The sequence below is a fragment of the Chlorocebus sabaeus genome, chromosome 21 (assembly GCF_047675955.1).
Source record: "Chlorocebus sabaeus isolate Y175 chromosome 21, mChlSab1.0.hap1, whole genome shotgun sequence".
Taxonomy (NCBI): Eukaryota; Metazoa; Chordata; class Mammalia; order Primates; family Cercopithecidae; genus Chlorocebus; species Chlorocebus sabaeus.
The window spans coordinates 41,372,874-41,384,033 of NC_132924.1; the positions used below are offsets into that span (position 1 = coordinate 41,372,874).

General features: G+C 37.2%; 1 long non-coding RNA gene across 1 annotated transcript in view; it reads left to right on the forward strand.

The window, feature by feature from the left end:
- LOC103226404 (uncharacterized) overlaps positions 1-2,406 on the forward strand; it is a 148,788-nt gene extending 146,382 nt beyond the window's left edge. The window contains exon 3 of the long non-coding RNA XR_494814.3: positions 16-2,406. This is a non-coding gene — a long non-coding RNA (uncharacterized lncRNA). The remainder of the gene's footprint in view (positions 1-15) is intronic.
- The last annotated feature ends 8,754 nt before the right edge of the window (positions 2,407-11,160 follow it).

Here is an 11,160-nt window from a genome sequence, read left to right on the forward strand (position 1 = left end):
GCTGTTCTTCCCCAGGCAGAACAACAAGGCCGAGAGTCCACACTGGAGATGGAGAAGCAGGATGTTTTAAGGAAATGACCTTGATGCAATGGTAACCTTCCAGTGTACAACCAGGAGAACTATCCCAGAGGTCACAGAATAGAAAGGTTCAGAGACTAAACTGAAATTGTCAAAGCTGATGGTTAATCGAATCAATGTAAAACAGAGTGAGACTCAAGAAGAAAGATATGGTGTGGTGAAGACACCAGAGAGGGTAGAGGGTTAAAAGAACCATGCTATGTGAGTTCTGCATCACACTATGTTTCTAGGTCTTATCTCTCTCTCCACCTTATCAGCTCTCTCTATTGTCTGCATGATTACAAGCACTAGGGTTGATTATGAGCAAGGGACTCAGCAGATGGGTAGTGCCTGGAGTCAACACTTGCGCTGTAGAAGAGACACAGGGGCAAGTCAGCTTGGTCTCAGCTTCCACATTAACTTACTGAGCAGCTGTGGATTCTATCTGCACATCTCAGGCAGAGGATACCTGGCCAGAATGGATGTCACTAGTGAGTTGAGGCAATTTAAACTCTCATGCCTATTCAGTGTCCCATGAATATTACATTTGGCCTCTCTCTTAACTCATCAACTTTTAACAGACCATGAATTTTTGCTGCCTTTGGTCTTTCCATCCCCACCTTTGTTTAACACACTGATGTGCTTCTTTCTCTCCCTGTATCTGATGTAGTTCACAGGTCATTAACTTGCTATCTATGCTTAATACCTACTATGAGCTTCTGTGTCTCACAAGCTCCTTTTATACTTACTATTTATATTTAGTATTTCTTGAGAGTTGTATCAATTATATTTGCTTTTCTTGTCTTTTACAAAATAATTGAATATTCTTAAATAACACAACAGACACCCCTTACAAGGAGGAGGGTATGAACAGAGAAAGAGAGCTTGGGAATATGCAGAGGGTGGACTTCTGTGTGTTTGTGGAAATTAGTTCCATAATATGGAATTGCCCTCTGGGAGCTGACAAGGAATGGACAAAGTATTCCTCTTCCCTCTGGGTCCTTCCCATATTCCCTCTCAGTCTTAACATTCTGGACTGTGTCTATTGGTTTGCATGGATGATTTATAGCCAGGCACCGAAGAATACTCTCTACATAGCTGTATACTTAGAAACAGCCCTTTTTATACACTGTATTATGCTGTTCATTCCTGTACCATTACATCTTTCCCTAGAACTAATAAATGATTTACTTTGCATCCACAAGGCTTAACTAGAAAAGCATACCAAAAATCAGAGTGTCCAAGTATTGAAGAAAGGGAAATACAGACTTTCCCAGGCAGATGACTCCTAAATTGTTCAAGATAGAATTCAGACACAGTATTTTGATTGTGAGTAAGATTAAACTGGAATTCATCAAGTATCCTAGCCTATAATTCCTATAACAACTCATTTATGTTTTCTGTTCAAGCCATACATTTGATTCTGACCGTTCAACCCTGTAAATTCCAGCTGAACTTTAGCTAAGTTCTAATATAAGAGAGAAAAATCCCCACTATTACTTACAGTATAAGACTTTCTTCTTTGTTTTTCATCTTGGATCGTGGAAATCACCAAAGTTTTACTGTTGTGTCTTAAGATTCTGATCCGAGGGGGTGGGTAAGTGCTAATCCAATATATTTGGTAATTTCTATTTTACCAGGCAGTTACTCTGTAGGATGTCTGCCACACTAAGACAAATACATTTTAAAAATAAATATTTTGCAATTTGAATTTTCTTATCCAGGTAACTTAATAATCATCTAAAACTGTTATTAAGGCCAAAAGCTGAAGATGTCCAGATGCATAACTAACAAAATACTTCCATGAAAACAGATGCCAGTTTCATCACAGGAAATCCTGACTGCCAAAACTGCACTGTTTAGAGTCACATACTGTTTTAATTCTAAAAGTTGGTTTTAACCAAGGTGTATTTTATGCTTAATTTTTAATGGGAACCAGTTTTCTATATTTTAGATACATTTTTCTATTTAGAGAAATTATGAGAAAGATTATGAGGAAATATTCAAAGTTTTTAAAAATTAAAGTTTATTTTTTATGATTATTTGATAATGAAACTGGTTGTGTAAAGTGATGCAAAACAGTGCTAAATTGATGTTAATGTGTTTTTGTAAGCATATATTTGTATACTGAATAAAATAGCACTTTTCCTTGAATATATCTGGGGTGGGAAATTACAAGAGTGAAGATTTCAATGCAAAGAATAAGTATATACAAGATAGTATATATAGTTAAATTCAGAAATGTCAAATAGGTTTTATTTTTGTATCCCATATAGTAAAAAAGCTTAGCAAAGTGGCTCATACAAGGTGCTACTGTGCATTTGTTGAATAAATAAATGTAACATTTTACCTTATTATTGTATCCATATTTTTGCAAAGAATTTTGGGTGAAACAAGAGGTTCTCTTTTTCTTTGCAGTAACACACAAGGGAAAAAAAAGATCACCATCTTCCAGAATTGTTCCAAGAACATTAAGGGAGGGAGAAGGTTATCTGTGATTATATATTACTGGAATCTCCCCAGAAATAAAGTAATTCCCTGTGTTGTCCTGGGAGAAAAATACCAACTGTGATCCTCAAATATCATTCTACCCTGCCTCCTAAGTACTCTCCCCCACTGACTCTTGTCCTCACTCTAGGCCTCCCTTACCCCAGCAATTTCTCCCACTTCTTGACATGGCTTCTTGCTAGTGAAAAATGGATTGGAAGAGTGTTCATCTCCAAATGATTGGCCCATGGAGACAGAGTTTAAGTAATTAGAGATAGCTTCACGGAGGAGGTGGAATTAAAGAGATGGGGATTTGATAGGTGAAGGAAAAAGAGCATTGCACGTCAAAGGTTAAACAGCATAGTGAGAAACCACAGCTTAGGGGTTGTGATTGCACCTCCTGTAAAATATGGATGCATAGGTAGAGTGAAGTTATACAATGGTGGGTTTTTAAAGGAGTTAGGTTGGATCGGCATTCAAAATAATCAATAAATGTAAATCACCATATCAACAAGCTAAAAAAAGGACAAAAGCCTTGATCATGTCAATAGAGGCAGTAAAGGCAGTTGACAAAATTTAGCATCCATTATGAAACAACTCTCAACAAATTAAAAACAGAAGACAGTTTCCCCAACTTGATAATAAAGGGAATATATAAAGAGCCTGGAGCTGGTAACTTAATAGGGAAAGTCTGAATACTTTCATCTTACAGTTGAAGATAATGCAAACATGAAAGATGTCTGCTTTCATCATTCCTATTTAACATCGTACTGGAGGTCCTAGCCCCAGATGATGACTAGGACAGATGATTTATGCAATCATCCAAAACTCTCCAAAAAAGCTACTAAAATTAATCAGTGAGTTTAGTAAGGTCACAGGATAAAAAGTCCATGAATGAAAATCGTAATTCACTATAGTGACAATAAAAAATAAAAATTAATAAAACAGTACCAATTAAAACAGCACTAAAATATCAAATACTTAGAGGTAATTCTAATAAAGTATGTGTAAGATATGTATGTTGAAAGCTATGTAAAATTAGTAATAATAGGTTCAGGGAGTACATGTGCAGGTTTGTTACATGGACAAATTATGTGTTGCTGGGATTTGGTATACAAATAATTTTGTCATTCAGGTAATGAGCATAGTAACTAATAGGTAGTTTTTTTTTTAAATCGCCATCCTCCTCCCACCCTCCTCTCTCAAGTAGGCCCTGGTGTCTATTGTTCCTCTTTTTGTATCCATATATAGTCAATGTTTAGCTCCCACTTATATAAGTGAGAACACGTGGTACTTGGTTTTCTGTTCCTGTGTTAATTTGCTTAGGATAATGGTCTTCAGTTGCACCCATGTTGCTGCAAAGGACAGGACTTCATTCCCTTTTTATGGCTGCCTAGTATTTCATGGTGTATATGTACCACATTCTCTTTATCCAGTCCACTGTTCATGGGCATCTAAGCTGATTCCATGTCTCTGTTGTTGTGAATAGTGCTGCGATGAACATGTGTGTGCATGTGTTATTATGGTAGGATGATTTATATTCCTTTGGGTATATATACCCAGGAATAGGATTGCTGTAAGGAGGGTGAGGATCAAAATGGTAGTTTTTTCAGTTCTTTGAGAAATCTCCAAACTGCTTTCCACAATGGCTGAACTAATTTACAGTCCCACCAGCAGTGTATAATTGTTCCTTTGTCTCCACAATCTCACTAGCATCTATTATTTTTTGACGTTTAGTAAAAAAAATTAATCATCTAAAGCTATGCTGACTGGTGTGACATTGTATTTCATTGTGGTTTTGATTTGCATTTCTCTAATGATTTGTGATGTTGAGCATTTTTTTTCATGTGCTTTTTGGCCACGTCTATGTGTTCTTTTAAGAAGCATCTGTTCATGTCCTTCGCCCGTCTTTTAATGGGGTTGTTTTCTGCTTATTGATTTAAGTTCCTTATAGAATTTGGATATTAGACCTTTGTCAGGTGCATAGTTTACAAATATTTTCTCTCATTCTGTAGGTTGTCTGTTTACCCTGTTGATAGTTTGAGGGTTTGTTTGTTTCTGTTCAGAAGTTCTTCAGTTTAACTAGGTTCTATTTGTCAGTTTCTGTTGCAATTGTTTTTTCATAGGTTTCCTTATAGAGTTTTTATAGTTTTAGTTTACACATTGAAGTCTAATCTATCTTGAGTTGATTTTTGTGTCAGGGAGAGATCCAGTTTCAATCTTCTGCATATGACTAGCCAGTTATTCCAGCATCATTTTTTGAATAGGGAGTCCTTTCCCCATTGCTTGTTATTGTCAACCTTGTCAAATATCAGATGGTTGTAGGTGTGTGGCTCAGCAGGCTTTTAAAATAGAAACTGAAAAAAATGTATTAAAAAATGTATATGGAAAAGCAAATTACCTAGAATAGCAGAAGAAATTTTGAAAAAGCAGAACAAAGTTAGATGATTCATACTGCCTGATTTCAAGATTTACCATACAACTGGAGTAATAAAGCCAATGAATTTTTGTAGAAGGGTAGACATATAGAACAATGGAATAGAAGATAGACTAGATATAAAAACATGTGCATATAATTAATTGATTTTTGACAAAGGCATCAAAGTTATTTCATGAAGAAAGAATATTCTTCCGAAGAAATGATGCTGGAACAATTACATGTTTGAAAAATGAACTCAAACCATATTTAAAAACAACTCAAAATGGATCATATGTCTCAGTGTAAAACCTAGATTTGTAAAACCTAAGTTTATAAAACTTTTGGAGAAAAATGTAGGAAAATAACTGATGACCTTTTACTCTGCAAAGATTTCTTAAATATGACACCAAAAGCATGAGCCAAGAGAACAAAAAATAGACAAATTGGATTACATCAAAATATAATACTTCTCTAGAAAGATGTGATTAAGAAAATTTTTTAAATGTCAAAAACCAGGGGAAAATATTTATAAAAACTTATCTTATGAAGGAGTTAAATCAAAAATACACAAATAACTCTTTTATCTGAAGTAACAAAAAAACCTAAATTTAGAATTCAGACTGAAGGTTTGAACAGATATTTTTCCAAAGAGAAGATATGAATGCTGTGTTATCTATTATTGCATAACAATTTACTACAAAGCTTGGTGTCATAAAATTATGCTAAACATTTTTTATCTCGCAGTTTTTGCAGCTCAGTAAAAGAGGAGCAGCTTTGCTGGTTGTTCTGATTTTCATTGACATTGTAGTCAACATGTTGGCCAGGGCAGCAAGTCATTTGAACCTTAACTGGGGCTTGAGGATCTGCTTTCAAAATGGCTTACCTGCAGCTGGGTGCTGGCTATTGTCAGAAGGCATGTGTGCTTTGTCACATGGATCTCTCTGTAGGGTTTTTGAACATCCTCATAACATGGCAGCTGGCTTCCAACAAGGTGGGTGAGCCAAGTGAGATCAAGGAGGAAGCACTAATGGCTTTTATGATTGACCCCAGAAGTCACACACCATCATCCCTGCATATTCTGTTTGTTACACAGTCTACTGAATTTAGGAAAACACTACATAGGACTGTGAATATCAGTATCTAGGGATCATTTGAGGGTTCACTTTGGAGGCTGACTGCTGCAGATAACAAAAAAGCACATAAAAGAAGCTCAGCACCTTTAGTCATTAGGGAAGTACAAATTAAAACCACAAAGATACAGTAGTACACACCTACTAGGATGGTGTATTAGTCCATTCTCATGCTGCTGTAAAAGGCTGCCCAAGACTTGGTAATATATAAAGGAAAGAGGTTTAATTGACTTGCAGTTCTGCTTTGCTGGGGAGGCCTCAGGAAACTTACAGTCATGGAAGAAGGGGAAGCAAACAAATCCTTCTTTACATGGTGGCAGGAAGGAGAAGTGCTGAGCAAAAGGGGGAAAATCCCAACATCAGATCTCATGAGAACTTACTATCATGAGAACAGCAGCATGGGGGTAAGCACTCCTATGATTCAGTTACCCCCCATGGGGTCCTTCCTATGACACATGGAGATTATGGGAATTACAATTCAAGATAAGATTTGGGTGGGGACACAACAAAACCATATCAGATGGCTGTTTAAAACCTGACTCTGCAAATGCCTACCAAGGATGCTGAGCAACTGGAACACTCATACGTTACACCTGGGAACATGAAATGGCACAGGCACTTTACAGAACAATTTGGTGGTTTCTGATAAAGTTACCATGTACTTACCATTCAACCTAATAATCCTGCTCCTAGGTATTTAAATGACAGAAATATAAACCCATGTCTGCACAAAGAGCTATCTGAGAATGCTTACAGAGCCTTTACTCATCATCACCAAATATTGGAAAACTGCAAATGGTCATCAATCAGTAAGTGGATAATCAAATCGCAGTACATCCATACAGTGGAATCTTACAACTCAGCAATAAAAATAACTACTTGTAGAGGCAAACATGGTTGAGTCAATAGCATTATGCAAAATGAAAGACGCCATACACAAAAGAATATGTATGATATCATTCCATTTATGTTACATTCTGGAGTAGAGAAACTATAGGGAGAGAAATCAGATCAGGGGTTGCCAGGAGCTGAGAATAGGGAAAGAGGATTGATTACAAAGGGGTATTGGAATATTGATGGAAATACTCTGTATCTTGATTGTGGTAAGTGGTTTCACAACTACATAGGCACATTTGTCAAGATCCAACTATACTCCTGAAAAGAGTGAATTTTTCTATAGAGTAAATTCTACTACAGTAAATCTGACTTCAAAAAAGGAAATGTAATTTCCTTTTATGTAAGATGGAGTTTCACTCTTGTTGCCCAGGCTGGAGTGCAATGGCGCGATCTTGGCTCACTGCAACCTCTGCCTCCTGGGTTCAGGCGATCTTCCTGCCTCAGCTTCCCAAGTAGCTGGGATTACAAGCATGCACCACCATGCCTGGCTAATTTTGTATTTTTAGTAGAGATGGGGTTCCTCCATGTTGGTCAGGCCATTCTCGATCTCCCGACCTCAGGTGATCCACCCGCCTTGGCCTCTCAAAGTGCTGGGATTACAGGTGTGAACCACCGCGACCAGCCAGGAAATGTAATTTAAATATTATTCTAGCTTCCATATTTTAATGTTGCTATGAAAAGATTAGGTTTGGGTAAATATTAAGAAAAAGGCTATTTTTCTAAGAGGAATTAAAGTAAGAAAGCTGTTGGCTATTTAAGAGAAATCAGTGATATCATGGAAAGGGAGGTGTGTTACGGTTCTTCAGAGAAGGAGAACAAACAAGATGTGTATTTCCAGAGAAAGAGATCTATTTTAGGGAATTAGCTATGTGATTCTCAAGTCTTGGCAGTCCAAATTTTGATGGAGGCAGCTGGCAGGCTGGAAACCCAGGAGAGTTGCAGTTTGAGTCCAAAGGCAGTCTGCTGGCGAAATAAGAACAGCCGAGGCAGATGAAATCCAAAGGTAGTCACTGGAGAATTCCCTGTTGCTCTGCAAGCTCAGCTTTTTGTTCTCCTCAGGCCTTCGACTTGTTAGATGAGGCCTACTCACAGCATGGAGGGCACTCTGACTGAAATTATTCAAAGTCCACAATTCAAACATAAATTTCATCCAAAAAACACACTAAAACATCCAAAATAATGCTTGACTACATTTGGGTGCTGTGGCCCAGTCAAGTTGACACATAAAATTAAGCATCACATGATGGAATTGGTTGACTGGAAGGGGCATAAACAACCTTCTAAATTGGCAGATATGTGAAGATATAGTGGTGGTGGTTACGTGGATGTATACATTTGTCAAAACTCCTCAAGCTGTAAACTTAAGATTGGTGTATTATATAGTATATGAATTCAATACAGTGAAAAAAAATTCAAAAGTGGTCCTGGGCAGCTATGTCATCACTGATGTGATATCTCATACAATGTGTTTGTATGTGTGTGTATAAGAGTGTGTGCGTGTGTGTGTGTGTGTGTGTTAAGGATGGTAGATAAGTGATGGAGAGTTTCCCTCCTGTAACATTTTTCTCCATTTGCCTCTTCCTTATTCTTGAACCACCCACACCAATTGTGAAATTCATTGACACCTTCACCCATCAACATATTTAAGACTGCATTTACTTTCTCTTCAATTCTTTGGAAGCATGTGGGTTTCTTCTTTCATTCTGCCCTTTTATTTCAAGTGACTGCTGACTAATTACATTGTTATCTCCCCATTACCAGAATAGATATAATATGTATGCTTATTCTTACTAAATGACTAAGAATCTAGGAAGAAACTTAAATTGCATATTTATCCATTATTAATAAGAAAAATTTAAAAGATGGCATACATAACTGCTAGTCTAGTCATTTAATTTTGACTCAATGAATTTTACATAATCTTTTTCCCAAATAGAGTTAATGTCATCAGAGGACAAGGAAATGAAACCTCAAAACTTTGTAATTGATCCTTTTTACAATTTATTCGAGGCTAAAAGGAAAGCATGGTGATTGTTTTAAACACTGGAAAACATTCTGTATTTCTATTTTTTAAAAAATAGAAGTCTGAATCAAACAAAAGAAATCCTAGGAAACTGCTAAGTGAGAAGTAAACAACACAGTTGGCCTTCCAGATCCTGGTGTTCCACATCAGAAGCTCCAACCAATGGCAGATTGAAAATATTTTTAAAAGACAATTAAAAATAACAATACAACAAAAAAGCACAAATAAAAAGCAATACAGCATAATAAATATGTACATAGCATTACAGTGTCTTATACATTATAAATAATCTAGAGATGATTCAGTATACAGGAGGATGTGCATAGGTTATATGCAAACATTACACCATTTTATATAAGGGGCCTTAGCATCCTTGGATTTTGTTATCCTCAGGGGTCCTGGTACCAGTCTCCCACAGATACCAAGGGACAATTGTATTTGAAAAATTAATCTGTAGATTAAGGTAATCCACTGATTACCACAAGACAAGAGTCTTGCTCTTGTCACCTAGGCTGAAGTGCTATAGCATGATCTCAGCTCACTGCAACCTCTGCCTCCTGGGTTAAAGTGATTCTCCTGCCTCAGCCTCCTGAGTAGCTGGGATTACAGGTGACTGCCACCATGCCCAGCTAAATTTTTGTATTTTTAGTAGAGACGGAGTTTCACCATGTCAGCCAGGCTGGTCTTGAACTCCTAACCTCAGGTGATCCACCTGCCTCAGCCTCCCAAAGTGCTGGGATTACAGGCATGAGCTATTCCACACCCAGCTGGTAAACCACTTTTTTTTTTTTTTATAAAGGTAATCTATTGAGCTTCTCAGTCCTGAGTTCTAGTTTGATTGCACTGTAGTCTGAGAGACAGTTTGTTATAATTTCTGTTCTTTTACATTTGCTGAGGAGTGCTTTACTTCCAACTATGTGGTCAATTTTGGAATAAGTGCAATGTGGTGCTGAGAAGAATGTATACTCTGTTGATTTGGGGTGGAGAGTTCTGTAGATGTCTATTTGGTCCCCTTGGTGCAGAGTTGAGTTCAATTCCTGGATATCCTTGTTAACTTTCTGTCTCGTTGATCTGTCTAATGTTGACAGTGGAGTGCTGAAGTCTTCCATTATTATTGTATGAGAGTCTAAGTCTCTTTGTAAGTCTCTAAGGACTTGCTTTATGAATCTAGGTGCTCCTGTATTGGGTGCATATATATTTAGGATAGTTAGCTCTTCCTGTTGAATTGATCCCTTTACCATTATGTAATGGCCTTCTTTGTCTCTTTTGATCTTTGATGGTTTAAAGTCTGTTTTATCAGAGACTAGGATTGCAACCCCTGCTTTTTTTTTTGTTCTCCATTTGTTTGGTAGATCTTCCTCCATCCCTTTATTTTGAGCCTATGTGTGTCTCTGCATGTGAGATGGGTCTCCTGAATACAGCAAACTGATGGGTCTTGACTCTTTATCCAATTTGCCAGTCTGTATCTTTTAATTGGACCATTTAGTCCATTTACATTTAAAGTTAATATTGTTATGTGTGAACTTGATCCTGTCATTGTGACATTAGCTGGTTATTTTGCTTGCTAGTTGATGCAGTTTCTTCCTAGCATCGATGGTCTTTACATTTTGGCATGTTTTTGCAATGACTGGTACCAGTTGTTGCTTTCCATGTTTAGTGCTTCCTTCAGGATCTCTTGTAGGGCAGGCCTGGTGGTGAAAAAATCTCTAAGCATTTGCTTGTTTGTAAAGGATTTTATTTCTCCGTCACTTATGAAACTTAGTTTGGCCGGATATGAAATTCTGGGTTGAAAATTCTTTTCTTTAAGAATGTTGAATATTGGTCCCCACTCTCTTCTGGCTTGTAGAGTTTCTGCTGAAAGATCTGCTGTTATTCTGATGGGCTTCCCTTTGTGGGTAACCAGACCTTTCTCTCTGGCTGCCCTTAACATTCTTTCCTTCATTTCAACTTTGGTGAATCTGACAATCATGTGTCTTGGAGTTGCTCTTCTCGAGGAGTATCTTTGTGGTGTTCTCTGTATTTCCTGAATTTGAATGTTGGCCTGCCTTACTAGGTTGGGGAAGTTCTCCTGGATGATATCCTGAGAGTGTTTTCCAACTTAGTTCCACTTAGAGACACAACAAAACAAGACAATTTTAGACCAATAT